Genomic DNA, 20682 nt, shown 5'->3' with positions numbered 1-20682 from the left:
AATATATTTGTGATTGTTTAAGTATTTTTCGAGAAAATTTCAATTACTTCTGTTGTAACTAGTACACATTATTGTTCCAGCGATGCCCAGGCGGTCAGTCGGCGCGGTAGTCACTGTGAGGTTCGCGCGTTCGCTTAAATACATTGTACAGTTCAGTCCTACTTCCATTCTGATCTATTTTCGTTCGTTGTACGTTAGAGGTTTTCAATAAAGACTGTATTTTAGACTGTTGAGTTATCTGGGAAACAGATTCCACTTATGACAAGCAAGCGTCTGAAACTTTCCGATATTAGACAGTTCTGCAAGCCAGTTACTAGTACTACAAGTGGCAATGCAGATGCAAATAATCCAACAACCTCGAGCAAAGGAATAGAAACTTGCCATACAGAGGAAATACCATGTTCATCAGAGGACGAGTTGAAAATGCTTGTGCAACTATTGCACATCATGAATCACCAGATAGTTGTGAAACATGTTTGTGCAGTAATGAAAAATCTGACACTTCACAGATACAGTGTGGAAAGCCATATCATCCAGACGCACAACAAATACCACGACAGAAAGCAAAATCTCAAAATATCAACTTCCAGGGCAAGTGGTTTGATGAGTTCTCATGGCTGCACTTCGACAATCATACTCAAAAAGTCATATGCTTTCATTGTGCCAAGGCAGAAAATAGAGGCCTTTTTACAGCGAAATTGGAGAGGCCAGTGGAGTATACCTTGATATCCACCTGTGTTTGCAACTGGAAAAAGGCAAAACAGAAATTTAACGAACACCAATCCTACTCTCAGCACAGATTCGCTATATCTCCAGAAGGTTCACTTGATGTAACTCCAGTGATACTGATATGGAGGGGAACTTCCTGCAGTTAATGAAGCTCCTGGAAGAGGAAGATCCTGAGTTGACGGCCTACTTGTCAAAGAAAACCACATTCACATCACCCGAGGCTCAGAATGAAATAATGGAAATGTTCAGCCATCAAATATTTAGGAACATAGCACACAAAGTGCAGCAAAGTAAAATCTTTGCATTAATGGTTGATGGCACTCAAGATGTTACAGGTGCCGAACAGGAAGCAATATTTATACGATACGTAGATGAGAACCTTGACGTCCATGAGACATTTCTTGGTTTGTACAGTGCTTCCAATACAACTGGTGAAACAATATCCTCGACTATACTTGATGTACTAACTAAACTCAATTTACCACTGTCAGGTTTAAGAGCACAAACTTATGATGAAGCCACTAACATGAGTGGTGCGTACAGTGGATGCCAGGCAAAAATAAAAGAGAAGCAACCGTCAACTTTGTTTTTTCACTGTAGAGCACACAAGGCTAATTTAATAATGCAACATGCAGTTAAACTTGTGAATGTGTTCGAGATTCTATCCAGTGGGTACATGAACTTGGTATCTTGCTACATAGATCAGGCAAATACAAGACAATCTTTGAAAATATTGTATCGTCAGACAGCCACAATGGTCCAGTTAAATACATCCGCCCACTATGTCCAACACGCTGGTTGTGCCGCCTATCTGCGATTACATGTGCTAATGATCACTACAGTGACATTGTTGATTCTTTGCCTGAATTAGCAAATGAAAAATCAGATGTAGCAGTGAAAGCACGAGGTCTGCTGGACAGATTTGTAAAAGGAAAGACAGTTTTAGGATTGTTGATGGCTCAGCATCCATTTGCTGCAATAGAGGAACTAAACTGTGCATACCAAGCAAAATCAGCGACAGTATCTGGCATGATTGAAGCATTTGCAATGACAGTTGAGCAATTGAGGGTATTGCGAACAGAGGAAAATTACAACAAGATATTTGATGAAGCTGAGGAAAAAGTAATTTCCTTAGATCTGGTGCCTATTGAACTACCGCGCATTCGCAGATCCCTCAGAAGGATCACAGGTGATGGCTCAGCACACCATTCTGCAACAGCTAGAGATTACTACAGAAGCCAATATTTTGAATTTGTGGACACAGTCATAGAACATCTGACCACTAGATTCAATGCAGACAACAATAACTTCAGACAATATCTGGCACTTGAGAACATGATCACATCTGGCAAGATTGACAACTCGGTTATAAACTTCTATCCAGAAATCTCTGCACAACGGCTCGAGTTTCAGTTGCCCATGTTCAAAGGAACAACAAAAGCAGTATCTCTGAAAGGTGCGAAGGATGCTTACTGTAAAATGCATGAAACAAGTCAGCAGATGTTTAGTGAAGTGTTTCTTCTCATGAAAATTTTGCTTGTATGTCCAGTATCCAGTTGCGAATGTGAACGCAGCTTTTCTGTATTAAGACGGTTAAAGACGTGGTTAAGGTCAACTATGTCTCAGTGCCGCCTCAACCATTGGCAGTTTGTCACACTCACAAAGTCGACAAGATAAATATAGAAGAGCTTATGAAATAATTCATGAACAGATCATCACAAAGGAGGTCTACTTTTGGGAACATGTAGACTAGAGGACTAAATGAATCTTACTTCAATGAAAAGTATGAATAATTATGTGCTACATTGTATTGATATGTAATTTTCAAGAGTTCGCAAATACATTTTAATTATTTTTTATCAAACAGTTTTCAAAATGTTAATAAAATAAAGACAAATGTGTCATAAATTAACTGCCACATGAATTTATTCCTGCACACTGCACATAATAAAAGATGGCCATTATACTTGACAAAGTTACTAATAACTCTCATTGCATGAATTACGTTTTCAAATATTAATAAAATTAGTAATTACCCTTGATAAGTTTATATCTACTGAAAAACTGTTCACAACACCTCACTTGCACAAACCTACATGGAAACCTTGAAGTATCGTAGCAACAAGATTACTATGTGACTGCATGTTTACATCTTTCTTTCTCGTAATCAGAGATTCCAATTTGCAAATTGAACAGTTGAAAAAATCACCTCCCCCATCGAGTGTAAAAAATCTACGCTCCTGATTCTAGGGGTAGTAGCTTTGATTGCTGGTTGGGAACGAGAGTATCACTTTGACTGCAGTATAGCATCAGTAACATTTCTCTTGGCTGTCTTCTTATTAGATCCTCTCGCTGTAGTAAAATTTCCAACTTTGCACGGGAAAATAAACAGATTTTGATAAATATAATCTGCATCTTACTATCCTTCAAAAAACATATATTTTTAATTTTAATTAAAGATTTTTTTGAAAAGTTCTAATTGAAGGTAGAATGAAGTAAGACTTTTTTATGCTACAATAGTATTCTTGAACATAGCTATTTATGTATACACAACACATTCAATAAAGCTCTGATAAATTTACATGTATGTATATAAAATAACATGTATACCTCCAAGAAATTAAATTTCAAAACTCCTATTTTACTGTTTATGAACGTCAAGAACTTCCTTTGGATTGAACATTCATCGAACTGAATAAGCAACACTTTGAATATTATGCACTAAAACCTGAGACTGTGAAAATTAGTTTTACCATGAGGTCTTAGAAATATTTATGCTACACTTAGGTAACAGATTATTTTAAGCGTCATTATTTTGTCAAAACTGCTTGAAAATATTGCATTTGACTGTTATACTGTAGTTTAAAATACTAAAAATGAAAACGTATACTACATTCTATATGCTACATGTATAATATATATTCAACGGTATTTATTTTCATGTCATGTATATGAACATTTATAAATAAACATTGATTTTGTACCTTGTATAAAACAAAATATTTGAAATTTGCATGTTTTGGTATTAGTTTTATATACTAAACTTTATTTTGTTCACAACGTTTCATCAGGCTTACCTAGCATCATAAGGTACCAGGTAAACCTGGTGAAATATTGTGAACAAACTAAACAAAAGTTTTACTGTGTACAATTGATAAAAACCTATGTGAATTAAATAACATTTTTTCTAAAATAGTTGAAACTTCTAAGCAGAACACAAAGCCTCAAAATAAAGCTTTGTTCAAAACTTGGACAAGATATAGCTCAAAAGAAAATGGAATATATGGAAGTGCAAGTCGTATGAATTACTTCATTAACATGTTTTATAGAATTAAATTTGTATGTTTTGTGTAAGATGTTTAGCAGAAATGACAAAAATGCCTCCTTCCAGGCTAATCATACTATATTCTATAAAGTAGTTGATGTTCCAACCTCCAAACAAAGAAAAAGGAAAACCTGATATTAAACCTTGATACCTTATAGCCTCACTTTTATCATTCTAAGGCTATGTGCACATCAAAATAAAGAGCAGTGTAGTCAAACATGTAATTAATTTAGTGCATGCAAATCAAGTGTGCCAACAGCACCACCTGCAATGCTGCTTTAGAAATATCAAACATGTTTGCCTTTAGCCATCAGTTAGTATGCTGCCAATGAATAGTAATGATGGATACTGAAGGCTTAATTAATCATGCATTTTTGACGTTGCCATTGTTGGATGAAACTATTAAACATATTAGGTAGGTACACTTCATATGTCTGGTAATAGAACTTGTTTGGTTGCTGCTGTTAGTCTGAGGGGAACTTAGGCCTCATCACTGATAAACAACACAAAACAGAATTCGAAAATGTATACAAAAGTCACATATGTAAGTTCCTTTAAGTTTAACTTTTCTGAAACATGATTAGCTCTCAAATCAACAACAAATACAGCAATATTTTTCTTCTTAGGCATTCTATTGACTGCAATACTTTGTAGGCAAAACCAAGTTTTTGCATAAGGATAGACAATTTGCAAATATGTGAAGACAAACACACTAATTAATCATGCATTTTTGACGTTGCCATTGTTGGATGAAACTATTAAACATATTAGGTAGGTACACTTCATATGTCTGGTAACAGAACTTGTTTGGTTGCTGCTGTTAGTCTGAGGGGAACTTAGGCCTCACCACTGATAAACAACACAAAAAAGAATTCTAAAATATATACAAAAGTCACATATGTAAGTTCCTTTAAGTTTAACTTTTCTGAAACATGATTAGCTCCCAAATCAACAACAAATACAGCAATATTTTTCTTAGGCATTCTATTGACTGCAATACTTTGTAGGCAAAACCAAGTTTTTGCATAAGGATAGACAATTTGCAAATATGTGAAGACAAACACTATAGGAATAAAATTATATATATATATATATATATATACTATAGTTTTTCTGCATACAGTCTTATGGACTGTAAATAAAGGAGTTTTATTTGTGGAATAGAAGGGGATGAAATTATATACAATTCTTATGTATATGTCTAATGATCCTTTTTATTTAATCCATATTGTATTCTATCTTTCCATAAAAAAATAAGTAAGGTCTTTAGGTGTTCCTAAATATGCATGCAAGCATTTAACAAATTTTGTCCAAAGGAGTTAGTTCAAGATAAGGCTGAATACAGCATTAATTCATACATATAAGAACCTCTAACAGTAATTACTAAGGTTGTTGCACAGTCAACGATATATATATATATATATTATTTTGGTTATAGCTGTTTTCAAAGCACTGATTTATTAGTAAATGATTAAACCCTTTGGCAACAGGTTCAGTATAATATACGTAACTTCATGTATACACTTGCACACGTTAAATATTTATGCTATGCCTTTTAATGCACTGTGTGTATTTTCACAAAATTAGGTACGCTTTGAGTAAAGTTACAAGTTTTTTTGTGCCAAAAAAAATCAGACTTCTTAATGAAGTATTTTTACTAAAGATTTGTTTGTGAAAATATCAAGTTTGTTTCATTGCTAGAACAAATGTGAAGTGATTTTGATGTCATGATTAAAAAAATATACTTCCAAAAATTTTAAATATTATTTGTGTAATCTCTTAAACCTCCTACATACACTTCAAATGTTTGTTTTAAGTAAGACTTTATATCTGTTATTTTCTCTACCCCAACTATGTGGGGTTTGTCATTTTGATTGATCTTATAACCACCATAAAAAATTGGGAAATATAAATAATGCTTTTTTCATTCCAGAATGATTACATATTACAACACAAAAATACAAAGGTTTAGTCTAAAGAGCTCAAGTCTCATAACGTTATATAATTATATATGATTATTATTTTATTATATTGATCTTCGAGTTGTGGCTGGCTAACATTATAGAACTTCCATTGACACATTGCACCTGCACTCAAATTACCATATCCAATAATATAAAACTGACATTTAGTCTTTATAAAGTCACATTGTCCTGGCTATGTTTTAATTGACTAGTATTTTGTAATGTAGTCACATTTCAATTATTATACATTATAAATGTTTGGTTTGTCTTGAATTTCGTGCAAAGCTACTCAAGGGCTACCTGTGCTAGTGGCCCCTAATTTAAGAGTGTAATATAAGATTAGAGAGAAGGCAGCTAGTCGTCTCCACCCACTGCTAACTCTTGGGCTACTCTTTTACCAATGAATAGTTGGATTGACTATCAAATTATAAAGCTCCCATGGCCGAAAGGGTGAGCATGTTTAGAGTGACGGGGATTCGAACCCATGATCCTCGGATTACGGGTCATGTGCCTTAACAACCAGACCCATTATAAATGTATATATATTATAACTATACAGAAATAAGCTATTAAACTTATGTTTCATAAAATATAGAAAAGTAAATAAAGAGAATTAAAGCAAACAATTATTTCTCCTAGTTACGATTTAGTAATCAGTTTCTGCTTGACATAGGTTGCTAAGCAATTTAAAATTTTGCACATGGAAGTTATAAAATGAAATTTTTTTTTAGGTTTTATATACATAAAGTCATAAATTACTTTACTGATACCATAGGATTCCACTATAATTTATAATGTCTAAGCAAGCCACTAGGAGGACATTTTAAACTGTCGATTGATTACTCAAATGCTATATATTGAAATTTATATAATGAACCATTTCCAAAATTTGAAAGAGGCCAATGGGCCACTGTGTTTAATTCAATACATGAGACTTATCTCAGCAAAATTAAAAGATATGAGGATCTTATTTTGCATTCTAGTTTGTCAGTACAGGTAATTTGAGTTCCTAATTCATACAAAGCTATCGATTTAGTATTTTGACACCACAAACATCTAATTTGAATCAGTGCTTTATTCAATAGACTCAAATATATTCAATATATTCAAGTGACTCAAAGAAAACGATTTTTAAGCGTTTTTAATACTTCCTTTTAAATTAGGAAATTAAATAATGTATAATACTAAAATCCAAATTGTAATCTACAATTTAATACGAAATACCAAGCATAAATTAATAATATAGTCGTTTAATCAAAGTCTAAATGCAAGTCAATAAAGCCAATGACTTGGCCTTTGATCTGTGAATTTTCATGATAGGTTTAATTAATTTCATATTGCACATAGCAAGATTTCAACCAAAACGTGTGCAAAATCTAAGTTAATTACCTGAATATTGAGAATTGGATAACACACTCTCAAAGAGTAATAGTTCATATAAAAAAAGGTTATAGAATGTTAGGTTTAGAAACAAAACACTTTGTAACTGCCCAGAAATGAAAATATTAATTTTTCTTTATGACTTACAATAAATGTCAAAACATAACAAAATATTGAGTTAGACAGTTTAAATACTTAGAATTTATATAAATATATATGTATATGTGTATGTATATACAATAGCTTTAAATATTTGTGACAAAAATCTAAGAAAATTTTCAATATATCATCAATAATATATTTTAAAAAATGACTAGTTTTGATTGCAGGCCTGTATTATATCTAAGTTAAATGCTTCTTTCATTGTTGTAAATAAAATTATTTTTCAAATAATATGCAGAAATCAATATATGATATTTAATGAATAATAAAGTTGTTCATAAAAAATCATGTCAGAGCTTGCTAAATGGAGTACTTATGTGAAATAATTTTGAAATGTATTAGTTACACATTTTTAATTATGTTAAACAGCATTAGAGATTCATACTTTGTGAGGCTGCAATTCTAAACAGGGACACTCCAGAATGTGGGAGAGGAGAGACAAGTAAGGTTCCAACTAGAGATCTACTAACCCTACTGATATTTTAAAATTCCTTTTGTTGTTTTTCTACTTGCAACAACATTATACTTGTAATTTTAGTAATAATATCAATTAGAAAGCTCAGTTGGGATATGAAATAAAATAAAGACAAACACTTCAAATTTTATAATTAAATAATTTTTATATTTAGAAAAATATCAGATCTAAATTCATAAATAGAATACTTGTTTTCAATTTTGTTTTTAATTCGTCATTTATACAGTCATAGTACTCATATCTTTGTTTATTCTGGGCATCCATAATATGAAAACAGTTTTTTGGTGTGTATTATAACTTCCAAACAATGAAAAACAATTATGTAACAAGCATATATGAGGTACAGGTTTCCTAACTTTGATGGAAACAGATGTGTAAGAGTCTACACCACACATTGTTAGTATCTGGAAAAAGCTAAGTTGCAAAAATTTACTATGGCAAGGTTAGTTAACATTCATATTATTGTATTTATTAAGAAATAATCAAACTGCTGTAGATTCCAGAAAAACACACACATAAAAGTTATAGTAATTGATAGAGCAATCAAATAAAAACACTGACAGATAACACTTTTTTCTGATTCTATATGGCTATTTTAAATAAATTTCTGAGAAACAAAAATGGAAAGGCTCAGATCCTCATACCTTTGGCTATTTATACAATACAATTATTAATTTTTGGAAAAAAAAGGAAGTACAGAGGATAGGGTGGGGTTTCTAATCACCTTTGATCTCTCCTAAATCCACACCTACTTAAGTAATATTAAATAATAATACAATTAATTTCTGAAGAAAAATAAATTGGTAGGGGTACTTCTGCCCTTGGAACTTTCCTTTAGACACACTAACAGTTATGTAACATTAATGTATACAGTTACTGATTTCTACAAAAACAAAGTGGACAGAGGATTTTGACCTCTTAAACCTCTCCAAAAACCTACATTTGCTTATACAACATCAAAATATACAGTTACATAATCATGAATGTTTTATACAGTATTTATAATACTTTTAAAAACATAATTAAACTGTGAAAATTACAGTTCATCATTAGTAATGATGTCCAGAAAGTTTTTAATGTAGGTGGTGTTTGAATCCATTTAAACACAAATTATTACAAATATAAAGTTGATACTGTATTTTCAAATAACAATATATAAGAATACTGTAATAAACTGTAAACAATTACTTGACTCACAACTCAGAGAATGTTACATTTAATAAGCTGGAGAAAAATATACTCACACGTGAAAAGGAATACCCATCTATGCAGAAAAACAATTTTTCTTGAGATAAATTTGGGAAATATAGTGTATAAATAATAATATTTCATTTGTATAACATTAACTCTATATACAATATTTTTGAAATAACATCAAAAAATTAATGTTGTAAGCAATATGATCATGTTCAACAGATAAAGACTGAAATAATGATATGCTAAACAATGCATTGTGTAGTTCAGAACTGAAGTGCCATTAAAAAAAATGGAATGACGACATTAAAATATCATTACTCCTTAACAGCACTAACAAGTTTTTCGAAGCTTACAAAGACTACATATGGTCTTATTTTAAACTGGCTTTTGGCATACTTCAAAGTTTATATTTAAAAAAGCAAAACAAAAACAATTCAAAGACAAGTCTAAGTGATAAATAAATATTCATTAATATATATAATCTTTATTGGTTAAATATGATCTAGTGGATACAGTGCATATGTATTACAGTTTAACCCTTTTGTGAAATGTCACATATTAAAGGCTATGCTATTGTGTTTGTTGACTTGCATTCGAAATTTTATGAATTTATGTCAGAAAATTTTGAGTAAAATTGTTGATTATAATTCAAACTTTAATATAATATGTAAGTTAATTTCTTAAATTAAAAGTAAATGTTAAAAGAACTCACTTAAACCTAGATTTTAGTGAGTCATGTGGCATATTTAATGTAGTACATATTTGTGATATCAAAATACTACATCTATAATTTCATACAAATTGGTAAATCAAATTACCAATATTGACAATGTAGAATACAAGAAAAAACCTTATATCTTTTTATTTTGCTGAGATATGGTTTATGTATTGAATTAAACAGAGTAGCCCTGTTTATTTCTTTCTATTTTTAGAAATGGGCCCTTATAAACTCTTACTACAATATATGACATGAATAATCAATAAACAGCTCAGAATGTCTTCGTAGAGGTTTTCTCAACTATTGTAATCTGTAAAAATGCTACAACACTCTTTGGAACCAAGATGTCAAAGAGGTAGGTTGTTTATTTAGTGAGCCAAGTGTTTGATATCTTCATGTAAACTTTTAAAAGGCTTAACAACCTATGTACAGCAACATATGAATTCAAAAGTCATAGATGTTTGGGATGAAAAATAGTTTTATTTATTGTACATGAAATCACTTTGCACTCAGACTAGTAATGAAACAGACTCAATATTTTCACAAAAAATCTTTAGTAAAAATATTTCAAAAAAGCCTGATTTTGTGTGTTCAAAAAACGTGTTACTAAAAGTCTGCTAAATTCTGTGAAGGTACACACACTATATCAAAAGTTATATACTAAATACTATATACTAAATGTGTGCATGAACTCATATATATTATACATGTACCAAGCCTTTGTGAAAGTGTTCAAGTGATTTAATTTTTTTTCCTTTTTATTGCATTTGTTTTTCACGTATTTGTTATAGCTTTGCTAAAGATAGGTACAGCTATTTACTAACAACAGGAAATTGACATATATCAGAAGATATGTCATACAATATGAGATGAATTTTTTTATGTTAATTAAGCTGAAAAGAAAACTGTGGGCTCCCTACTGTGTTATCAATGGAACAGCAGCTGGAAATTATCACATTCAGAAAATCAAATAATTTTCTGTGACAAATAACTTCATAAAGTTCAAGGACTTTATAAGTTTCTTATCTTGACAAAGGCAATTCCAAGTTTTGACAAAAGTATACTACATTAAATATAAAATTAAATGTACATTGTATGCATTAAAGAAATACTCAAGGGAACTCGTAACTTTTAGATGATTTACAAATTACACAATTAGTAGTTACTTTTATATGGTACATGCCTGCTTGTATACACACACAGACACAGATGTATAAATAATGACATACATATATATATATATACACAAATAGAAAGGTCTAGTTTTTGTATCCACTACATAGTTACCCTAAAACTTTTAGCAGTTCCAATTTTATCCATTAACTTTATCAAATAAATGATTTGAACTGATTTCAATAAAACACACACACAAACTAATTTCATTACATTAATTAAGTTGTGTCCCTTTTTTTTTACCAAGTGGCTGTATCTTTACTTTTTGTTGCATGACAGGTAATGGTAGCAATACCTTGAGCTCTTCAAGCATCTTCTCTGCTGCTTTCTTTTTTGATATTTTATTTCTATTTCCCTCGCCTTCTGTAACCATTTCTCCGACAGAACAGCAGGTGACAAAAATACATATATGTAGTGGGCCACTTTTTCTAATTACTTCAAAATTGACAGAAAAGCCTCTTTTCATTGCAATTTCAAGAACTAAACTAATTAGTGATTTCAATTATGCTTCTGGATCAAGCCCTGGAATTTCTTTTACAACTTTAGAAGCCTCAATATGTTTCTTTGTATGTTCTGGCAAGGAATTTTGCTCAATGCTTGCAAAGTTTTTTCAGCTGCTACATGCCTTGCTGCTTGAGTTGTGGTCCCTTCCCCAAAAAACAGCTTGTTCTATACCTTTAGACAGACATAGAGCATTGATGTTGGTTGTACATCCCATGGAAGTTGAAATTGGGCATCAATGTTGGATAGGGTTGACCAGTCAACTGGTAGAGTGCAGGTTCTCCCTGTTTCATGGCAAGTGCATTCAGTTCTACAGTAGGAGTCATTGGCCCCTGACTTATTTTTTCACTCTTTGGAATAGGATATTCAAGGGAAGTTTTATTTAAAGCCACAGAAGCTGCTGCATGTTGCTCTTTCGTAATGTTAGGCCCCACTGCAGTATATTCTTCATTATCCAATTTCAAGACAACAATAAAAACATTTTTGTGGGCAGGACCAGATTGATCTATGAGGCAATACTGGTGTTGAACCTGAAAACCACCAAACAAAAGTGTGTAATCTAACAGTCAAATTTATCAAGGTAAATATTGAAATCCACCAGATTTGTACAGCCTGTATGTTTATGAATTCTTAAAATATTCTATAACTTAATGTATGTTTTTCTTTTTAGCTCTACTAGTATTTGACAAGCCAACACAATTTAGCAAATGTGAAAAATTCTGGTTTGTGATCAATCATCAACCTTATATTTATAATAAAAAGTTATTAAATGAAAAATAAGGTTTTGCAAGACGTTAGTAATAACAGCATAGAAGATAGTTTTGTAAAGCATAAAATATACCAATCTATGTTTTAACTTTTTGGGTGGAACCAATGACATGAAAAACTTTGCTAGTTGCTGTAAATTAATAATCTTAATTTTACAGAAGACCATCAAACTTCAGAACATCAAAAATGTAGGAGTCAGTGTCCTAAACTTTGAATCTCAAACACACAGAATTTCACTAAATTGTATTCCTACAACAGCAATATGCAAAACATCAATGTAATATTCACTTGGTGCTTAATAATAAAATATCTTCACTCTGCAATAACAAAAAAGGATTTAAACATAAATATATATAATAAAAGAATGGTTTACTGAAATGAATGGGACATACTACAAAAATACTGAATTTGCATAGAATGTAAAACTTTATTTCTTTATTATAGTTTAAACTTTTATATCTAATATTTTCTGACATATGAAATTCAACACTTTTTTATTTTACTAATAAATTATTCATCCATACAACAACCAAGATGTTAATATTAAATAATATCAGAGCAGCTACATTATTTCATAAATATTAAGGATTTAATTAAAAGAGATTTAAAGTTTTTAATTCATCAATGTTTAGATTATCAATTGTTAATATTTTCAGGCACAATCCTGGCAAGAATGTTTCTGATGTTTCACAGTATTGTGAAATTGACACCCTTATTCATTCAACTGTACTTTTTTCCAAATTACTAGCTGGAGTACTCATCCATTGAATTGGTGAAACAAAGACTTGTTTATAACAAAGGATAGGAAATCATGCTTCTATTTTTTTGTTCTGAAAACAAGAAATATTAAAAATGCAATAAAAACATATATAAAAGTACCAATACTGAAAAGCAAGACATACTGCTTTCAAGAATTCCAACAACAGTGATTACATAGCTCGTTCTAATACATAGGGACATAAAATATCAGTACTTTTTTGTTTTTCTTCAAAATTAGGTATGAAAGCAGATGAGGAGGTCCACATTTTAGAGAAGGCAAACCATAGATTTTAACCTACAAAAATATCTCCACATTGCTGTGATTCCTGACATGACAAGAAGAACAATGATGTTTGACATACCACTTACCTTAGTAAACTAAAATTAATGAAAAGTGCACTGAATGGGAAATTAAGAAAGAAACCTGTAAGAACAGTTGATGTTTGATATACCACTTACTTTAGTAACATTAATGAAAAGTGCACTGAATGGGAAATTAAGAAAGAAACCTGTGAGAACAGTTGATGTTTGATATACCACTTACTTTAGTAACATTAATGAAAAGTGCACTGAATGAGAAATTAAGAAAGAAACCTGTGAGAACAGTCTAGCCCATATGGCAAAAGACCATACAAAAGTCATGTGTGAAGATGAAGCAGAGAAAGGGAAAGCTGTAGCATGACCAAATAAGGTTATCTGAAGAGGTTGGGCAAGAGGGGAAGAATAGACTACCTGACAAAACCTATAAAGAACCAAAGCCAGCCCAAACAGAAGAGTCCAGAACTGGTAGGCACAATCCTGGAGAGAAAAAAAGAGAAGAAAGTACCAGAATGTAGAAGTAAGCTTCCAAGACTTTTACCATCATCATCCACAGGTTAGGAGTTTAATTCCATTAAAGAGATAGGCATGACTCCATAATGAATCAAGGAAGTGAATTAAAGAATAAGCATCAATTATGGGACATCCAGTATTTGTTGAGAACAATGACCAAACAGGAATAGAAGTCTGGTTGAGAAGGAACAACCCACTTCACATTGTTGTTGCAATGAAAATCTAGAATGGGGGCTCTTAAACTTAGGGAATCCATGGACACACTTCAGGGAGTCTATGAACCAAGGGCAAAGAAACTGATTGTTTTTCCTCCATTATTTTTGTTTATGTGTTTATGCATATCTTTCTGGGTAGAGGGGTCCATAGCTTTCAAATTAGATTCCCAAAATGGTCCATGACCCTAAAAAGGTTAACAAACACTGGTCTAGAACCTCTTTGGACAGACATAACCTGAAAGAGGGATCAAAAGGAGCAAAGAAGGAGACTGGATGAGAGGAAGGGAGAGAACTGGAAGAAAAACCCTTTGAAGAGAACCCACAGGTATGTGGTAAAAGACTCCCATACAATGACAAAATGCAAAAACCTGTCTCCCACCACACAGTCATCAGGACTACTAGGGGCAGTGAAGTTATTGACAGGGAACTGAAAATTAACCTTGAAAACTTGTATAACAGAAACCGTTAAAGCAGAGGAATGAGGGAGATGGGGGAAACAGAGAAATAGGTTAAGGAGGGCACCAAAATAAAAAGGAAGCTAATGAGGAAAAGAGGTAGGCAAACAGGCAGACTTAACTCTGGTTTCTAATTATTCAAGAAGGCCCCCAAAGAAGTCTTGTCTCAAAAATGGAAGCCATATACAATTACTATAAGAAGATTGGGGTTAACAGATACTGGATAAAAGAGCATCTTGACCCAAAAGATCTCAACAAGAAAAGAGTGATGTTCGGAAGGAAAGGACAGAGGAGGACAATTGTGTGAGAGTAGAAAAAATTATGACATCAATCTCCACCAAAGACATTTTAGGTGAACTCTGTAGAGCATCATACAAAAAATGAATAAGGGAGAATGAAGATTAAAGTAAAGCAAATATGGGAGAATTGTTTGTTTATTTGTTTTGGAATTTCGCACAAAGCTACTCGAGGGCTATCTGTGCTAGCCGTCCCTAATTTAGCAGTATAAGACTAGAGGGAAAGCAGCTAGTCATCACCACCCACTGCCAACTCTTGGGCTACTCTTTTACCAACGAATAATGGGATTGACCATCACATTATAACGCCCCCACGGTTGGGAGGGCGAGCATGTTTGGCGCGACGCGGGCGCGAACCAGCAACCCTTGGATTACGAGTCGAACGCCTTACGAGCTTGGCTATGTTGGGCCCGGGAGAATTGATATTGAGAAAATGTAATTGAAGTATTGTGAGCTGAACCTCACAGAGGCATAAGATGATCATACTGATGCAAAAAACGGAAATTCAGACAAATAGTAAGCCAAAGCATGCGCTTCCATACTATGAGAGTGTTGGAGGTGTAAGAAAAAATACTGGCTTGAAGGTGTCTCATTTAAAATAGTAGAAGAAGAAACAAAGGAAATGGGCAAGAAAAACAAAACAAGTTGATCTACTCCAAGAAAGGAGAAGGAAGAAATAGCACATCCACACAAGCTAAATGTTACAGTGTGATTTAGAATGGGGGAGGAAACAGTCTGTTAATATTGCCATCGTTTTGTTTAGATAACCCTGAAAGTGGTGTGATGGGATAATCTTCTGACAAATTAGAAAACTGCATGAAAGTACTGAACTCATGATGAACCAAGGTCATAATGCTTTTCATTGGTAACTGCAGATCTAAAGCCACTGTTAATAAAGTAAGGTTAACTGTAGTTGGAACAGCAGTAGCAATATAACATTAAACTCTGAATGCTTGATAACTATAAGCAGAAATAATGAAAAATCTAGGGAGTTAAAAATAAAAATAATTTCGAAGACATGTAATACTTACATGTACAAATGAAAGCTTTGAAAACTGAACGTAAAAAAACGTAACTGATTGAAATTCTGTGAGTCAAGTGAAAGCAAAAAACATCTAAACACCACCACTGTCAATTGAGAGGTAAACTTGTGCTAAGCTGCATGAAGAGAGAGTCAGTTGTCCTAGGAGTTAAGTCGCACTGTCATTGATTGAGGATTGTTTTACACTCATTTGATAGCTATCACACAGCTGCCTCATAAGAAAATACTTGATGATAGGTGGGACTATCAAAGATGGTGGCAAATGAAAATTTGCATGCATAAAGGGCAGTACAAGTAAAAAAAAAACTGTTATGCAAGGAAAGGTAAGATATCATATTTCAAATATTTATTCTTATGTGTACATGTTAAGGGGTGATGAAAGAGAACCAGACATAAAGGTCTTAATATGCATGCTAAAGAAGAACTAGACTGAAATATCATCTACTCTTTGGACATATTATAGAATTAAGTATGATTAAAGAATACCTACAAAGTGCATATACTAAGCAGTAATAAACAAGGAAGAACCATTTTACTTGTAAGTGACATAAGAAGTAAGGAATTATGATTAAACAACATATTTGGTGTGTTATAATTGAGAAAGTAGTAAACTAGAAAAACATAGTAATATTTAAATATGTATATTAAATTGAGCAACTACTCCCAGATACAAATTGGTGTGTATGTAGAAATGATCAATAAACCATGAACAAATGCACTTTTCTAAGTAGAACAGGGTAAAGAAGAATTAACTATGTCTAAACATTATCTCTTATGAGTAAAAGTCAAAGATTAATGAGCTAGGGCAAAATATTAACCTGAATAAGCTACATGTTAAATAGTAAAAACTAGAACTAAACCTTATTCAAAATGTGTACATGCCAAGACATAGCTAAAGAAGTCTAAACATGATCTTACACATGTGGAGAAGAAAAAGAAATAAGCATTATCTTCTAGGTGTACATGTCAAGAAATAAACAAGAAGATATAAACCTTACCTTCTATGTGGACATGGTAAGGAGTAATAACCTACATAAAAACAAAATCTTCCATTATCTTCAGTGTTGCATGTTAAGGAGTACAAAATAGAAATAAAAAATAATGTAGATGGATGTTTACATGGAAAGAATAAGTTAGCAAGAATAAGCATTATCTTCCATGTCTACATGTGAAGTAAGGAACAAAAGCCAAATATTATTTTCTTGGCAAACATGTTTAGTCTTTTTTTATGAGTCACTGACATTTTTAATTCTATTTTATTTAGGTTTTACCCTTTTGTGGGATTCCAACACCACCACCACAAAAAAAGTAGGAATTGTTTCTTTTTTAAAGTCAACAATTTCCTGAAAAACGTTAAAAGTTTAAAAAAGCAATAAAACATATCAACAAATATATAACAATTAAAATCAAACAAGATAAAAATGGTATGTGCTAAAATATGAGATTTCTTTTTTTTTTGTGGTGTTGTTTAAATCCCAGAAAAGGTAAAAACCTAAATAGAATTAAAAAGGCTAATGGCCCATATAAAAGCTAAAAACACAGTAGAGACAGACAGTCTCACTATCATCAATAATAGCTTCCAAAATCAATGGTAAATTCTGGTTCTGCCACTCTTGGTTATAACAAGGCAAGACAGTAAGATGTAGGATGTTGTGTTGTGAGTGTCAAAAATATGGTGAGAAGTCTAGCTTTGATCACAAGATAATTGTTCATATATGGAACAAACCCAGCAATAATGGTATCAGAGCAGATGGACTTATCTGCAGTGTCAGTGAGATCATTCTCAAAATGCTAACATGGCCCAGTATTCAGAAAGAACAGATACAAACAATGATATAAAAAATTGGGCCAGGTGGTTCAAAATGTCAAAGAGGACAGGGTGAGAATTCATGAGAAAAAATTACTAGGACTGTAGACAGCTAAGACACTCTGTGTGAACACTACAGGCAAAGTAATGGTTAGCTGCTACATGATGCACAACAAGAGAGATGGCATACAACTTTGCAGTGAACACAGAAACTGTAAAGGGGAGTCGGTGTGCACCCAACAAGCCATGGCAAACCATGGCTGAGCCCACAGAGGAATAGGCTGAACACCAGATTCAGAAACGTTGTCCAATGGTAGACCCAAGCTGGTAATGTGCACCTAGATATAGAGGCCAGGAAGTGGAATAATGAACCATCTTTTATTGCAAAGAACATCCCACCAAGAACGGAAGACACCATCCCAGGTGAAGTGCTATGGCAACAAACATAGCTTAACAGCATACTGCGAGGAGAGTTGCCAATATTGAAGATGTAGAGGTGGTTCATGAGACTTGGTGTACAAACTTTGTGCTAAAGGCTTAGCTGAACCATAGATCAAAGACCCAAACTAAAGTTTATATCTTATGAGGGCATGATAGATCTTTAGTATACATTGACTGGTTTCTCAAGAGGTTGGTAAGAGAAAATAGAGTATGTTCAGTGCCCTCATACACTTGATATGAAGATGCTTAATGTGTGAAATAAAAGCTTGTGATTAAAAACAGGAAGATGAAAACTAAATGTTCTCTCATTAAAAAGGCTTCCCTGATTGGTGCTTCATACCAAATAAGGTGGTCCAGGCAGAGAGAGTGCTGTCACTGGAACCCACCCTGGGTGGGCTAGTGGAAGTTATTTACTCTAAGAACCAAACAAGATTAGCACTGCCAATTATCCCCAAGATTTTACACAGACAGGTTGTCAAAGCAGTAGGTGGATAGTTTGCTGGAATAATGGATCCTTCTTAGGTTTAGAAAAGGGTAGTACAATAGCAAGATGCCAAGCATCAAGAAAGACATCCTCTTGCTAAATCTGGCTGAGAACAATTAGAAAGATAGAAAGAGGGGCAAGATATAAATGATGTAACATATCATAATGAATATTGTTGGGTCCAAGTGATGTACTGTCACTGCAGTTCCACCACAGGAAAGAGACAGTTGTAGTCAGAGAAACTGACCCAATTCTCAAAAGCAAAATGACGATCTCTTGCCCAGAATTTTTACTGTCAAGAAGGCTGAGATGGAGGCAAAAAAGCTAGAAAGATATGAAGAGCTCCCCCGAAAAGTGTTAATAATGTTGAGGACATTGGCAACTTCCTGGCTATAAGAGAGAAAGATCAAAAGTGGTTCATAAGTGTACAATCCACTGACCTTCTGAATCTTATCCCACACAACTTAAGAGCTGGTAGAAATAGAGATGCTAGAGGTGAACTTAATTCATGATCCCTTCTGGCTTTGAAACCTGACCTGCTAACTGTGGGCATGGATCTGCTGATAAACAATATGGTTAGAAAAAGAAGGATGTCACAGAAAGGTTTCTCAAGCTCATTTCTGAGTCCTCTCTACCACCTGGTAGGTCAGGTTCCACTGTGAACAAGGATACACTGAAAAACGTCTCAAGGTCAAAGGATTAGAATGAGCAGTTGCCTGGATATTATAGTCAATTACTGGACATATGCAGCCATCCACACATGGCAGACCAATGATGGCAGGATCAAGTTCTATTAGAGTGGTGAAAGAGGGCCAGTCAGTTTTGTCCACCTTCCATCATGGCACACTGGTCAGGTGGCACTGACCATGGGCCAGTTTCCTCCAAAATGACGGAAAAATTATCACTGGCACATGGAATACTCCTCACACTCCAAGAAAAATGAGAATAGAGTGAGAGTGAACAGATAAAGAGATCTACAGCAGTAAAATACTGACTGGGTTTATGAAAGTAAGTAAAAGAACCATAACTGAATATAGAGAGATCATGATCTCAAAACATATACTTCACAGAATGACTCCTTCCATCAATGTCAGCATTGCCCAAAAGGGGCTGTGTCCATTAAAATCACCCAAGAGAAGAATTGGAGATGGCAATTGATCTAAAAGAACATCTAGGTCTACTTGATTTTTAAGTCTTTATCTGGAGACAGGCAAATGGAACAAATAGTGATGGTGTGACCCAAAGAAAGATAAATTACCACAGCCTTAAGTGGAGTGGCTAGTGACACAGGCATAGAGAGAATGTTTTGAGTGACCAGCAAAGCCACTTCATCATGGGTTCGACTATCATACTGTCTTTCCTATAGATGGAAAACTGTCAAAAGATGATGGCATCAGCAGAAAGAGGAATGTTTTCTCATTTTTCAATTATTAAGCATTATTTATATATGTCATTTTTACTGTGTATGAGTAAGTTCTAAATGTATTCTTAAAGCACAGAACAGTAAATAAAGAAATACAGCAAAACATCACTTCTAACTACCACCTTTGCTGCTTGTTATAGGTTGCTTAGCTTTATAAAAAATTTTATGTGGAGGACTTGAAACAAAATAATTCTTTTTAGGTTTTACATATGAACTTCCAATCACCAAAAAAAATCATAAATTACTAAATTAATACCACAGAATTCCACTACCACTTATCAAGTTTAGTAACTAAGCTGTATTTGAGTCTAAAAATGTATAAAGTTTCAAGCAACTCAACTCAGCAGCTTGAAGGTTTATATCGAAAGAACGATATGTGATAATACTTGTTAATGACTAAAAAAGCCATCAGGGATACATATCAATTTTTACTTCATACAAAACTACAGACTTTTTTATTTTGACAAATATCTAATTTGAATCAGTGCTGCTTTTAACATGCCAAGTGATGCACAAGAGTTGATGTTTAGATATGTT

At 33.1% G+C, this 20682-nt stretch overlaps 1 long non-coding RNA gene across 7 annotated transcripts; it reads left to right on the top strand.

Annotated features, from left to right (window-relative positions):
* Positions 1-4246: 4246 nt before the first annotated feature.
* On the top strand, positions 4247-20078 carry LOC143252856 (uncharacterized). Of its 7 annotated transcripts, none has more exons than XR_013029212.1 (4): positions 4247-4469; positions 7930-8002; positions 10165-10305; positions 13390-20078. It is a non-coding gene; the product is annotated as an uncharacterized LOC143252856 (long non-coding RNA). The 7 variants fall into 7 exon arrangements; XR_013029210.1 differs by lacking the exon at positions 13390-20078 and adding an exon at positions 13049-13373; XR_013029213.1 differs by lacking the exon at positions 13390-20078 and adding an exon at positions 12551-13036.
* The last annotated feature ends 604 nt before the right edge of the window (positions 20079-20682 follow it).

Source organism: Tachypleus tridentatus, chromosome 6 (assembly GCF_004210375.1).
Source record: "Tachypleus tridentatus isolate NWPU-2018 chromosome 6, ASM421037v1, whole genome shotgun sequence".
In the NCBI taxonomy this organism is placed as follows: domain Eukaryota; kingdom Metazoa; phylum Arthropoda; class Merostomata; order Xiphosura; family Limulidae; genus Tachypleus; species Tachypleus tridentatus.
The sequence above is the reverse complement of the archived record's forward strand: the minus strand, read 5'-3'. Positions and strand labels throughout refer to the sequence as shown.